This window comes from Sphaerodactylus townsendi, linkage group LG03 (assembly GCF_021028975.2).
Source record: "Sphaerodactylus townsendi isolate TG3544 linkage group LG03, MPM_Stown_v2.3, whole genome shotgun sequence".
NCBI lineage: Eukaryota > Metazoa > Chordata > Lepidosauria > Squamata > Sphaerodactylidae > Sphaerodactylus > Sphaerodactylus townsendi.
This window is the reverse complement of record NC_059427.1, coordinates 34382740-34396387: the sequence shown is the minus strand read 5'-3', so window position 1 is coordinate 34396387 and position 13648 is coordinate 34382740. Positions and strand designations below refer to the sequence as shown.

The following is a 13648-nucleotide window of genomic DNA, read 5'->3' as shown; positions in this document are numbered from 1 at the left end:
ATACCACCTTCTCGGTGGAGTAAGCCCATTAAGCTCTGTGGGGCTTTCCAGAAGTGGGGAGGCTTTTTTGTGTTTTTTGCCTCCTCATGCTGTTGGAAAGACATCTTGGGAATGGCAGGGTGGCGCGCATCTGACGCGTCATCTTGTCACCTGACCCTTGGATGGGGCTGCTCATCTTCCATCAGTGGGCAAAGACCGTTTTTCTTTCCTTTGATGAACCCCCAGTAACTCTTATTAGCCCTCTCCCTGGCTGTGTTGTGTTTGTACATTCCCATATTTTTAATGAATTGAATAAATAGCTTAAATTTGTTTTAGATATGTGTTGTTTGTCGCCTTGGCAGTGAGAGTTCTGGAAACGAAGAAAATACATTAATTTATTGATCCCCCCCCCCTCCCATTCTTCCAAGGACCTCAGGGTAGGGTACATACTTCTCCCTTGACAAGAACTCTGTGAGGTAGGTTAGGGCCAGAGAGAATGACTGGCCAAAGGTACCCAATAAGGGTTATATCAAGCAAGAATTTGAACTTTGGCCTCCTAGTTTTTCATCTCTTCACCGTACTGTTTCACTATGGACTTGTCACATGACCATAGTAATTCCTGCCTGAAGCTGAGTGGGTTGCCTAGGGGTTAAAGGTGAGGAAAGGATGAAGATTGCTGCTCTGCTACATGGGTAGTATATATCTCCATTCAAAAGGACTTTTCATGATGTGCAGTGTTGGATATGTTCACAGATGGCCATACACATTTTTTGAGTCAAGTTTTGGTATATTTAACTAGGGCTTTCTCTTTGTTATATCACCACCTAGTTTTTTAAGATATCGGTTTCAGCCCTAAACAGATGTGTACCTGCGAGGTGTATCAAATGCCATTGCACCTGCTTCAGCACAAACGTGGCTAGGGAAACCACTCTGAAGAAATGTGCGCAGTTAACATATACTGTGCGCCCAGACCCATTTGCCTCCAAATGGTATCAACTTCTCAAATCAAAAATTTACTCAATTGGTTTAAAGATCTCTGTATGCTGTCACCCAGAGAGATTTTCCAAACCTTAAAAAGCAGACTTTTAGAACAGGAATACCATATCTTGTTTGGGCAAGCAAATAAATCATGCTCACCCCATTCTGTTGGAATAGTACTGGCTATTAGCCAAATATCTTGAATTATTAACTGAACCCCAACAGAGATGGATTATCACAAGGGCCAGATCCAACACTTTCCCATCGGCCATTACAAAAAGTCGCTACTTATCTATCCCTCTCCAGGATTGGGTTTGTCCACACTGTAAAAACCAAGTGGAGACTCTTGCTCACATTATACTCGACTGTCCGAGATACGTGGGCATTAGGAATTTCTCTCCCAGGCTGGCCCTAGACAAATCTGAAAGAGACTCTGACAGTTCTGCTGTGGAGCTTCTGTTAAACAATACAGATATCATGCTGTTGGAAAAAGTAGCAACATTTCTTTTACAAGTGACAGAACTTTCTAAGTAATGTATACTGCTGTATACAGTCTTTCTGTCTGCGTTTTGAATATACTCTTGATTTGTACTTCATAAATGTCTGGTAACGCTCCAGAGCCTATTTTAAATGCCTAATAAAGGTTGTTGTTGTTGTTGAATTGTGGCACCTTGATAACTGAGAACAGCTGTGGCTTGTTAAAATGCATTTGATCATATGGTGCATTATACCGCGTTGCTTAAAGTAAAATAGCGCAAGACTTATCTGGATAAGTCGATTTGTGACATCTACAAATATGACGTTGGCGGATAAATCACACAGTTGTATGGCCAAATATCCATCTGGATGGACACAAAGCTTTTAGCGGTTTAAGGAAGAAAATTTAGTGTGTGATAAAATCAATGCCCTGCTGTATTTAAGTCCCTGCATAACGTGTGTCTTTGCTTAGCTTTCACTTCAATAGGAAATCTTGCTTGTGCATGTATCCTCCTTCATTTGTCAAGGGGAAACATACATTTCATGCAGCTTATCTTGACATAGGAAGCATGATTTTGGGAGGCCAGTGAGTCTTTTTGGACACCCCCCTCCCCCCGGTGATGCACCATCTCAGTCTACCCTTTCTCATTCCATTATTTATTTATTTATTTTATTTATTTCTTCAATTTATATACCGCCCGATCCCCGAAGGGCTCCGGGCGGTGAACAACACTATCTAAGCATCAGACAGGAGCGGTCATACAAAATATAAATATATAGGCTCCATCCCATAAAATAACTTAAAACTCATAAAACAGCGAATAACAGTAATACATAAATAAACAAGAGGCGTCCAACCCCAATTTAAAACCTACCCCCAGAAGGGGGGACGGCGGGGCCCCTCAATATGAGGGGGCCCTGATATAACTGCACCAAGGCATGGAGCAGTGAGGGGGCACCATATCAGCGGCTGGACACTCCAAAGGCCCGGTGGAACAACACGGTCTTACAGGCCCTGCGGAACTCACCCAGGTCCCGCAGGGCCCGGACAGCTGGAGGGAGGGTGTTCCACCAGGCTGGGGCCAGTGCCGTAAAAGAGGAGTGTTGAACTATATAATACTAAAAGTATAAAAACAAAAAAAATCATGGTTGAGTATGCATGATCCAGGCACCAGGAAAGGTGCAGAGGAACTGGACCTCAGACTGCTCCACCTGCTATTTTGTGAGCCCGTATAGATTCCCTGTTTTTCCTGCTTTGTTGGAAAGGCTTGCTGCTAGTGTACATGCGTAGAGGGCATGGGTACTATGCCTCCTACCACTGTGTACATGCGTGACAAGAGAAGCAGCGAGACAGTAAAGCCAGTCAGTATATAACACTACTGTGCCTTTGCAGTGTTTAAAAAACTTATGACCATGACCTCATTCTCACTGAACAACAGACTGTACCTGTCGGGGTGGCTTGAGTATTGTGGGATGGGAACTTTGGTCTGTGTGAATATGCTGTGTGAAACTATTCTTCTGCTGTTTCCTGACTGCTTCTCTCTCCTCTGCTCAGCTAGTGAAGGCCAAATATTTTGGTCTGTAGTGCAGCTGTGAGATTGTATGGTGGGCGGGGAAATTGGGCTTGCCAGTTCCTTTAAAATAGATACGTTCTGGCTGGGGCAGCCAGAGACGTCTTTGTACTGTACTGGACTAATCTTACCTGCAATAAAGGAACCATTATTCATCAACAACTGTTTCAATTGACTGGTTTAAGGATGTTCTGACAGTACCCTCATAGGATTGAATTTTCTCACCCCAAAATGGTTTGGTTCTTCATCTTCTCCCAGTACCTTTGATCCCTGAAAAGGTTCTTCTGATGTTCACTGGAACCTGGTGGATAAAGTCCATTGGGTGTCCTTCAGCCAGGGCTGATTTCCCACTTCAACTGAAAGAGGAAGCAGACCATGCTCATAAGAAATGGGTGTTCTTGAGCGCAGTTTAATGTCTCCCCACCCCAGACAGCCTTCACCCTCCCTCCCTCCCTCCCTCCCACGACCGTTCTTCCCTCGTGCGCTCTCCAGCCCGCAGCGCCGGTGACTAAACCCAAGGGGGGGGGGAGGGCGATCCACGGCCAGAGCCAGCAGAGGGGAAAGGCTCTGTGCAGGGTTTTCCAAAAGGCGCCCTTCCGTGCAGGAGCGGAAAAGACGTGCGCTGAGGAGCCAGAAGAGCGGCAGAATCGGGGTGGCTGCGTTGTCGCCAGTGGTGCAGTGGGGAGTGCACCGCAACCCCGGGTTACTTGCCGTGAGTACCCCCCACCAAACAGAGAGTGGGGAAACAGTCCAGGATAGAAACTAGGCATGGTTGCTTCCCTCACTCTTCCAGATCTTCAGCTAGATACAACCCCCATAGTAAACAAGATGTCTAGAAGAAGGGTTCTAGCATAGTCCTCTCCTACTCTCAGCCACTTTTGTCTGTACTGGGGACCCCCAATATAGTGCCCAAGGGAACCATGGAACTCACTGACATATTTTACCACGCCCCCAACTTCTTTTACAAAGGGAGTGGGAACAGGTAGTTTTTGCCCAGCAAGGCTTCGGCTTGACTACTGGAGATTGGATAAACCATGCAGTTTTTTAAAAATGTTGATTTGGCATTAGCTGCCAGCACAGCACAAGGGTCTACACTGTTACTGAAGGTAAGCTGTGGCAGTCATTTTGTGGCAGCCGTTTGGTTGTTGCCCCCGCCATGTCAGGATTCCCAATGTGCCTGCAGGATCCAAAAGGTAGGGGACCCCCTGATCTGCACAGACAGTGTTGTTCCAATTCAGGAGCATTCATAATACGAGCCCTCAACTTCTGCCTGAAGTGGTATGGCTCAAAGCAGGTTCCCCACTTCAGCAAGAGCTTGATCTTAGAACTGTGGTGGCAAACCTGTGGCACACCAGATGTTCACGGACTACAATTCCCATCAGCCCCTGCTAATTGGCCATGCTGGCAGGGGCTGATGGGAATGGTAGTCCATGAACATCTGGAGTGCCATAGGTTCACCACCACTGTCTTAGAAGAAGCCCCTTTCGAAATAGATGTAAGCGGGTGAACCTCACACCGTGTTTTCATGTGAAGATGTTGGAAATGAGTTAACGTTAAACCTTGGAAGCCGATCAATCTAAGATCAAGGCAGCGGTTGCATTCGCCACATGTGAGTTCACATAATTTTAAGCAACTCTTCAAAGAATTTAGGGGGGACTACAGGATTATGGGAACTGATTGAGAGTGAACATTGTGGTTCATTAGTGTATTTAGCGTACTTTGCTTAGGCAGTGTTTAATACACAGTTGTGCATAGCATTGCTTCTGGTGTGCCTATGTTTTGGGGTGTTTTATTTTTGAGGTGGACTAGTTGCGTACCAGTTGCCTTTTCAAATGTCTCTCTTTCTGTGTTGAATGTGCTGTTATTGGAAAATGGCCAAATCGTGACATTTCTCAGGCTCTGTAAATGTATTTCCCAATTCTCTTGGAAAGTAACAGTTCATAAATAAAACTTGGCATCATGGGCAGAGAGTTTCTCATGTCAGTGACTGGAGTGCTTGTGTGCGAAATCTCCGCTTGCTCCAACCAGTGAAGAGAAAGAATTTCCAAATGCCACCTTGCTCCGTTTAAAACTTTCTCACTGACTATGCTTATGAACGTTTTTAATGGATGTGTCTAGATGGTTTTTTACCCCCATCTCTGGTTTACTGACATCATGGTAGCTGTCCGGTACTTGTAGCAAGCTCACCTAGAGGCCCCCCATCTGTCACTTTTGATGTGCAGTTTTTTAGCTGGTCAGCAAAACTAAATAGTTTTCTTTTGATGGAGCAGCCTAGTGATGATATGAAAGGCTGGGGAAAAAACTTTTCTTCCCTGAGGTTTTTATTTGCAGGGGGAGTTTACATGGGCACACATTAAGAATTTGTTTCTTCTGTAGTTTAAAGTGGCAACTCGAGTGGAGCGGGGAAGGGGTTAAATCTGTCGTCCCATATCAAAGTCCCCATCCAAACAGGCGCCCAAGTGCCTGATAACTACGTTTGGAAAATATTCCAGGAACTGCACAGATGAGCATGTATGGTTAGACCAGTGATCCCCAAAGTGGGCGCCACTGCCCCCTGGTGGGTGCTGCAGCGATCCAGGGGGGCGGTGATGACCACAGGTAGAAACATTAATACATATATCGTTCTGTTTAATTGCTATTAAAAAATTTTTAAAAAAATTTCCAGGGGGCGCTAAGTAATATTTTTTCTGGATAGGGGGCGGTAGGCCAAATAAGTTTGGGAACCACTGGGTTGGACCGTCAAAGTGGAGCCAACACAAACCCTATTCACAGGTCACAGAGCACACAAGTGCAACCAATGAATGTTATACACTTGATTTTTTTCAAAATACCTGCCTTTCTCATGTTGCATTCAGTGCACATACAGGTGAACGTTGGGTATACCCCTTGCATTTATCCAGGTATGGTCACTGGTTTCAGTTGTAAATTCATATGAACTGTTTTTTTCCACAAACAGATGCACACACGTCCATGCAGGGGCTATATCAAGAGTAGCAAACATGTGGCCGGGGGAGGGGGGGCAGATCTGGCCCCTTTAGAAGGCTTATCAGGCCTATGAGCTTGTTGAGAAAAAAAAACCCCTCCCAATCTGGCCTAGCAAGGCCATTGTGGGCTCGCCAATCTAGGCACCCGCACACTCCTCACTTCTGACTGGTCCTGGCAAGGCCACTATGAGCTCACCAGTCCATGGGCTCACGACCCATCCCCTTTCCTGATCTGGCCTGGCTGGCCCGCTGTGGAGTCATCAGTGTTCTGCCCCCCAAGTGAATCTGTTTTTGGTGCCCTGTACTTGGCTAGGACAGAGTAGGGGAGACACAAGCCAGGTTCAACAGTTCAACAATAGGTTTATTACTTAAGAGAATCAAGACCCTAACTCCTCCCTTGGGCCTATCTAAATCAGAGTACTTGCTTGTCTTGAGCAGGTTTGAAGCTGCAGACTGTGTCTTCTCTTGGCTGATTTCAAGGAAGTCCGCTGTGTTTTCTTCCTTTCAGTTCTTTCAGTCTTTATCCAGTTCTAACTGCTGTTGAACTTACTTGTGCTCTATGGACCACCATATACGTCATGAATATTCCAGTCTCCAACTACCCTTGGCACCTCCCTCTGACTGGCTGGCTGGAGCTAAAACAGGGGATTGCTGGGTAAAGAGAGGAAACTGCCTATTGGGAAATGTCTTAAAGGGACAGGGGCTAACTAAAATACCCTCCCTTAGAAGGCTTAACTAAAACCATGCTAACTATGGGGAAACTAAAGCTTAATGGGGAAATAACAAAAGCTTCTGTGGGGGCATGACAATCAGTCCAGGCACCCGTCTCCTGAAATGGCAAGCCACCCCCATGCTGATCTGTGCAGCCTTCCCCTCCAGTGCTGATCTGGGCTGGTGAGCCCGCTGTGGCTCACCAAATTTGCCAGCCAGCCCGGTTTCCAGTGCTGACCGCCTTCCTCACTCCCAATCTGACTTGGCATGTCATTCTCCCAGTGTCAGTCTGGGATGGCGAGCCCATTGCAGACTTGTCAGTGGAGGCAGCTTCCCCCCACCAGTGCTGACCACCTCTCCCAGTGTCAAGTGCCATTCTGGGCTGGCGAGCCCACTGGTGAGCCCCCCCCCCCCAATGCCTGTCTGGGCTCCATCTGAGGCAGCCCTTCACCCAGGGCCCGTTTTATGTCACATCCAGTCCTTGTAGCAAATGAGTTCAATACCCCTGGTCCGTATGCTTTCACTGTAATGTGAACAAGCCTATCTAAGATTGTGAGGAGAAGCTACAAAAGCAATTATGTAGTTCTAGCTTTGTCTTTACACTTATCTCACTTCTCTGGCCTCCAGATGAAACAGCATCTGGCCCCTGTCTGTATGTCTCTTGCTGAGCCTCAGAGCAGCAAAATTGCTTTCAAGTTGCCATAAAAGAAACCTGTAGAAAAAGCAGTGAAACTTAAAAATTGCAACTGCAACATCCCCGTGCACACCATGGCGTTCCCCTGTGACTAGGGGAACCAGGATAGCTCTTTGTGGCTTGGTTAGAGTACAAACAAACAGAATTAAAGCCTCTGATCACAGTCTATTCCGGAAAACCACACACACTGCTCCACTTTTAAAATTCTCCTTCCTTTATGAACTCTGCTTAGTTCATTGGAAAGTGGGATGAAATGCTACTATTATGGTTGCCAGTTGTGGCCTACAAAATTGAGGCGGTGCCTGGGGAAGCGGAGAGGGCAGGAGGGAGTTTAGTGGGGATGTTGGAGTAACAGGTCACAAATACTGCCCAGAGCTTTTCCATCTTTGCCAAGCCAGGCAAATTTTTCAAGCATGTCTCTTTGCATATTTAAATAGGAGTTTTTATGCTCTATGTAAAGGTGCGTGATGCCGAATCGACCACTAGAGGGAGCCAAACATGAAGAACTGAACTTCCCCCTCCCCAAGAAACAGGAAGTCGAACAGGGGAACATGACGTTGCAGAAAAGCCCTTAGCCCTCCAGACTTCTGTGTTGGCACACATGTACCCAAAACTGCTCTGCCCACCTCCCCAACTTCAGAAAGTTTAAGAAGCAAACAGAAATAATGAGTAATGCATACAAAAACATTCACACTACATGAAATCCAGGCTTCAGCATGCTTTCCGACAGTTTCATGTGATTTTCACAGGTGCATTATTTAGTTCTACAGAAATGGGTGGATGGGTAATTTAACAATGGTTCAACTGTTGCTTGTAAGACTGAAAAGACCCTGCGTACAGATGCGTAGGTAAAACTCTAGAAACTGGTGGTTCAGGGTCAGCTGTAATTCAAGCAGGCTTAGAAAGGAAATATTCAACTTGGGCATAAGCCTATGATATTGTTTTATGGGTTATATTTTCTTGAGGCAGGCTCACAAAAGCACAGACATCTCATAACTCAACGGTCAGTTCAAATCATCCACGAAGTCACGAGAAGGGATGAAAAATGAGTCACAGACTTGTCCTTCCTCTCTCTCTTTCTCTCTCATGCACCTTCCTTTCCAGTTTCCTGTTTAGGGCTAACAATAGTCTGTTGTGACAGACTCCTGATTCCACATGGATGTTTTGCTCTGCTGTGGCTTCCTTAACTGTTTGGAGGAGCGTCCACATGACGTCATCCTCTTTCATCCTGTTTCCATCTCTCCCCCCCCCCCCCCCCGCCACCTTGCTGGAACTGGTGTGATCTTTTGGGAAAGTGTGTCGTTTGCCCACATCATTGCTATTTTCCTGGCCTCGGTTGCCTGTAGATTTCCAGGCCTCAACTGGAGGTTGGCAACTGTAGGCCTACAAAACCTACTGTCTAATCCAGCAGTTCTCAACCTGGGGGTCGGGACCCCTTTGGGGGTTGAACAACCCTTTCACAGGGGTCACCTAAGACTCTCTGCATCAGTGTTCTCCATCTGTAAAATGGATAAATGTTAGGGTTGGGGGTCACCACAACATGAGGAACTGTATTTAAGGGTCGCAGCATTAGGAAGGTTGAGAACCACTGGTCTAATCCTTTTAGCAGGAGATGCTGGGGTTAGAACCTGGGACCTTCTGTGTACGAAGCAGATGCTTTGCCATTGAGCCACAGCTCTTTCCCCTTGCAGTGCTTCCTCATTAGCATATAGCCACCCTTGCCGCTCCTGGACATGCCTGACATTACAGTTCAGGCAAGTCACCTGAAGCAGTCCATATCTGTGCGACAGTCTTAGGAAGAGTTGCTAACTGGACTCGAGAAGGATTCCCATCCCTTTCACAGAGGCTTGATGTATGTCCGCTTGACGCTTTTCAGGGCGCATAGGGGCAGATAACCTCCCATTTAGCTTTTATTAAAGAGACGGGATATTTTTCTCCAGGCCAGTTTGCAACCTTAACCTCAGGGTACGTCTCTACAAGCCTCATTGCATAGATTTGGTGCAAATTATATCAAAAGGATATCATGGGAGACATTTCCAGGCGTAAAGGCCAGATTCAAGCTATCGAGAGCAATTCCAGCAAGGCAGCTTTTAGAAATCAGCTCTTATTAGGAGAGCCGTGCCACTTTGCAAGCAATTATTAAGGGTAGGACTGTATTGGAAAGCGATTATCAGAGGTCTCTTTGCCTCCTTTCCCTGCAGATACATTGTCAAGTTAAGTTAGTGCTTACAAGTGCTCAGTGGAATACAATTTCTGACTTTTGTAATGTGCGGTGCCGTGTTCTCTTCTACTCTGCTTGGTCTTCTGATGTAAATTACAACTTGTGTGAGATGCTATTTAAATGTGGGAAGGCCTTACTCAGCAAAGATGTGGGGTTGAAGGTCACAGGGATAATGGCCAGATTTCTCCATAAATGACTAGTATAATTTCTTGATTGCTGGATGGAGCTATTTCATGAAAACTGGAGGGATCTGGTTTGTTGTGCCTATTGCCCTTTGTTCAAGGCTTAAATCTGCCGTTTCCATTTGTATCACTTTAGTTTAGCAGGACTGGGAGCTCGAAAACAACAAGCACGGTCAATAGTTTATTGATGAGCCTTGGGCGCTGTTCTTTCATTTCCTTGATTAGGTTCCTTCCCTAATTGTAAAGCTGGACATGGTTTCATTAAGGCACACCAACTGTGTCATGTAATAAATGTTGGGAAAACCCTTGAACTCTGGGCGCCTTTTCTAGGTCCTTGATGCAACCGCAGGCTATTGTCATGCAAGCAGGAATGTATCATTAGTTAACTAATAAAACGAGGTGAATGTGAGCAATGGGAGGGGGAATCTCAGGCTCAAGCTCTGGGGGTCCCCAATTTTTTCAGGCCTTTGGCCACTTCTGGAATTCCAACAGGTGGTGGTGAGCACCACGCCAAAGGAGACAGAGCTAACCACAAAATATCAGGGGAGTAGACTTGTATATGACCCTGCAGGCAAAAATGTTTCTTTTTTCCAATTTATTTTTATTTTATTTTCGTAAGCATAAACAGAACAGAAAATTAAGAGAAATAGGAACCATATTGTAACATTTGCAGTTGCATTAAAATGAAAAGAGAAGAGTAACAGGCAAATCCTATTTCATTCAGTGAGGCTTACTCTCAGGCAAGGGTTCTTAGGATTGCCACTAAAAATTACTTTTACCCCAGGTAGGCTGAGAGATTCCTGCGAGACTGAGAGGTTGTAACTTCACTTGTTCTGTGGTAGTCGTTGGTTTAAATCAGTGGCTCCCAAACATTTTCAGGCCACCGCCGTCTTGGTTCCCTGGACTCGTCCCAGTGCTCCTTACCCTATAAAAAACATTATTCAAAACAGTGGGTTGCGTGACTCACCAAGGAAGATGATAGCAATTAAATTAAAAACGGTCGCAAGTATTCAAAATCCAATTAAAACTTTTTAGTTTAATTTATTCAACAAAATTGATGGACTTGACTCCATGATACCAGTTTTTCAAAGCCAGAAAAAAAATTGTCATCGCTTCCACCAGATTTGCCAGCACGATTCCATAGCTGAATCTATTGTAAATAAATGAACAATACAATTGCTGCCCCCTTGCCTCTTAGTGCCCCCCCCCAGGTAATCACACACACCCACATGGGGCAGTACCGCCCACTTTGGGAACCACTGGCTTATACAGACACAGTCTAGGGTGGCAGAATGATCTTTGTTGTGCCTGGAGCAGCAGTGGCTTAGGAGGTTAAGAGCTCGTGTATCTAATCTGGAGGAACCGGGTTTGATTCTCCGCTCTGTCGCCTGAGCTGTGGAGGCTTATCTGGGGAATTCAGATTAGCCTGTGCACTCCCACACACGCCAGCTGGGTGACCTTGGGCTAGTCACAGCTTCTTGGAGCTCTCTCAGCCTCACCTATCTCACAGGGTGTTTGTTGTGAGGGGGGAAGGGCAAGGAGATTGTAAGCCCCTTGGAGTCTCATACAGGAGAGAAAGGGGGGATATAAATCCAAACTCTTCTTCTTCTTCTATCATGCTTTTGTACTGTGGTCTTGTTTTATTCTGTAGCCTAAAACCATGAGATTCTCGTCTTTTGTGGAAACTGCCATCAAGTCGTAGCTGACTTACGGCGACCCCGTGGGGTTTCCTAGGCAACAGACATAGAAGTGGTTTGCCATGGCCTGCCTGCTTGCAGCAACCCTGGACTTCCTGGGTGATCTCCCCTCCAAACACTAACCAAGGTGACCCTACTGAGCTTCCAAGATGTAACAAGCTCTGACTAGCCTGGACCATCCAGGTTTCTCTGTATTTGTCATAAAACATTTATGTTAACACTGACCACTGAGAAATAAAGGTGGAAAGATGTCCAGTATTTCCAGGTTAGGGCCAAGTGGGCCATTTCATATTGTGTGCTCTGTTGAGTCTCAGAGGTGTGGATGCAAGAGCAAAAGCTTTTCAAAACAGAAACTACAAAACAGGCTTCAGTTATTTGAGTTGCATAGTCTTCCCCCTTGTGTTCATAGGAAGGTATTGACTCAGAAAACAGAAAAGGCAAGAAGGGCAGCAAATTAGACAGGTTTGGAACTGAAAACAATAGATGCCACATTCTGTCATCTCCCACCTTTTCTGGGATGCATTGATTTGTATTCCTCCATGTCACGGCATCTATCAGGAAATCTTGTCGGAGTATTAATACAACTATGGGCATTAGTCTTATGCTGTCTGTGGCGTAATGGTTAAGAGCAGGTGCATTCTAATCTGGAGGAACTGGGTTTGATTCCCCGGTCTGCCGCTTGAGCTGTGGAGGCTTATCTGGGGAATTCAGATTAGCTTGTGCACTCCCACACACGCCAGCTGGGTGACCTTGGGCTAGTCACAGCTTCTCGGAGCTCTCTCAGCCCCACCTACCTCACAGGGTGTTTGTTATGAGGGGGGAAGGGCAAGCAGATTGTCAGCCCCTTTGAGTCTCCTACAGGAGAGAAAGGGGGGATATAAATCCAAACTCCTCCTCCTCCTCCTCCTCCTTCTTCTTCGATTAGAGCTGCTTGGTATGCATTTGTCCTGAGCTCTGTTGAGACCATAAGATAGAAGAGCTTCAGCCACACAGCAACCTTATATGATGGATTACTCTGAGGAGGGAATGATGCAGTTTAAGTGAGTGTGCTATAATTGTGCCCCACCTACATCCTGCCTCTCATTGGCTCGCAGGGCATAGACATGTGAGAAAGTCCTAGCAGTATGTAATATCAGCATTCTCTCTCTCCCCATCCCTTGCTTTGGACAGGAGGCAGTTTTGAACTGATGGACCACTTTTAGGTGTGTGTTATAAAAAGCTCATGGGACCCCAGGGGCACATATATGCTTCCATAGACTCTTGTATTCTCTCAGGAACCACTTCGTATGCTTGGCCAAAGTGCAGCAATGCTGAGCATCTCAAACGTTGCATCATTAATGAGCATATTGCATTCTATGGGCGTTGATGGGGAAACCACGTCAGACGTTTCCATTTGTGCTCTTGTGGAGTCCGGCTGGCCCGACTGCCTCTCTTGAAAGCTTGTCTTAGAGGAGCAGGGAAATGGTGTGAAAGAACCTTCTGCTAAATGGTAAATTACACCCTTGTGACCTTTTCCTTGCAGGAAGATGGATAAAGGCAACGAACGCCTGAAAGAATTGGAAGGATGAAAGGGGTGCATTGTCATGGAAGGCTGAAGAATACTGCAACAAGGATCACGTAGACCGAAGACTGTGCCCGAGGTAAAGGTAGGGCCCTTGACGAATGCTTCTGCCATTTCTGAAGTTGGCTGTGATGATGCAGCCCAGATATTGTCACCCTAAGAAAAATATGGGTTTGAAGCTCAACTTTGAAAGCCTGGTGAGAATTCCACATTTGGTGAGTGGATGAGGTTCTGATACGGCCACATGGTACATAAGATGGCTTCTCTTCCTGAATCCATGTGATGTTTCTAGAAATGACAGCTGTAGTTGAACTGTAGCAAAGGTCTGACTGAAATATTTCTGTTCCCCTTTCCCTCCACTTACTGTCCACCTTTGCATCTCACCAACAAACATCAAAGGAAAACAATTGATACAATCATCAAATTATTTTTTTAAATTAACAATCATTATTGTCTCCATATATAAATTATAAACAAGGACGGTAGGAATGAGCAGGTCTGATGTGGTTGTTTGAGGTTTTGTTCTGTAATACATTTGAATCATGAGGTATAAACCTTTTCAGTACCTTGCCAGAGCTATGGACGGTTCTTCT

The 13648-nt window shown here is 45.8% G+C and overlaps 1 protein-coding gene across 7 annotated transcripts in view; it reads left to right on the top strand.

Moving 5' to 3' along the window:
• Positions 1-13648, top strand: part of FRMD4B (FERM domain containing 4B) — a 287088-nt gene that overhangs the window by 71440 nt on the left and 202000 nt on the right. For 6 of the 7 annotated variants that reach the window (XM_048489959.1, XM_048489957.1, XM_048489960.1 and 3 more), the window contains exon 2: positions 13017-13140. The gene's annotated coding sequence lies outside the window, so the exon portion shown is untranslated. The remainder of the gene's footprint in view (positions 1-13016; positions 13141-13648) is intronic. The other variant, XM_048489955.1, reaches the window with a different exon arrangement.